Source organism: Glycine soja, chromosome 10 (genome assembly GCF_004193775.1).
Source record: "Glycine soja cultivar W05 chromosome 10, ASM419377v2, whole genome shotgun sequence".
Lineage (NCBI taxonomy): Eukaryota > Viridiplantae > Streptophyta > Magnoliopsida > Fabales > Fabaceae > Glycine > Glycine soja.
Window position 1 is genome coordinate 46,038,362 of NC_041011.1, and position 1,237 is coordinate 46,039,598.

A 1,237-nucleotide genomic window follows, 5' to 3' on the forward strand; every position below is an offset into this window, starting at 1 on the left:
TAAAATAGTCTAAGAAAATGTATATATCAGATAGGATATTTCGTTTATTAATAGTATACATATTAAAAATTTAGTAAAAATATTTCACTCTGTGTAATATTCTTAAGACACTAATTAATTATTTGAGAAAGAGAAAAAAGTTGTTATAACAGTTAACGTTTGAATGAATTGAGGATTTTTTTATAGAGAAATTATGGATTGTGTTTTATTTCCCCGTAGTTAAACAAATCAATGAAATCATCGTATGATACTAAAACGTGCCATGTGGAAACTGGAAAGTGTCGGTGAGCTAAAATGCTTAATAGACGGGTTAGAAGTTAGAACAATGAGCCTCGCGTCAAAATACTTAAATTATCTGTGACTTTAAAAAATTTAATTTATTCGGAAACATTAGTCATTTTTTTAAGCACATGCAACTTTTACTTAATACAGTCTTACTCAGTAAGGTGGGATCATGGTAGGAAGTAATTTTTTTTAATTAAATGTAATTTTAATTTCTTTATTATTTAAAATAGAGATATTTAATTTTTATGTTTTTTAAAATATATAGTTTTGATTTTTTATTTTGAAATAAAAATATTTAATTCTCCCGTGTTGTAAACTTTTTTTATTTTAGTTGTTCTGACAAACTTAAAGTGTAAATTTTAAGTGTAATTATTTCATAGCAATATCATAATAAAAAAAATGAATTGTGAAAAAAAATACACAAAATATGAAGAAAAAAAACAAAATTAATAATACAACTTCTAAAAAGTTAAAACTAAAACTAAAAAACATTTTTTCAAAAGTAAAAACTAGAATATCCTCCTAATATATATCTATTAAATGTACCTAGATTAAGATTAAAAAAAATGAAAGATTTTGTTATGTTTATATGTGAGATAACAATTTATTTAATTAAATAATTTATATTTGATTTTTTTTTGTAAAATTTTCATAATCTTTATCAAATGAACTAATTATAAATGAAAAATATTTATTAAGAAATAAACAATAAGAAACAAAGATTGAATTATTATTTTATTAAAAATTTAATGTAAAGAAAAAATATATTAGGAAGTATACACAAAATTTACTAATAAATGAATGACCTAAAACATATTTTACTCTAAAAAGTAATATTAGTTATACTTTTTCAATGTTTGTGTTATTTTTTAAAGGGAAGAGTTAAAAATAATTGTGAAAAATAAACGCAGAAAAAAAAAGGAATCTGAAAGACTCTAGAAGAAGATGCCGA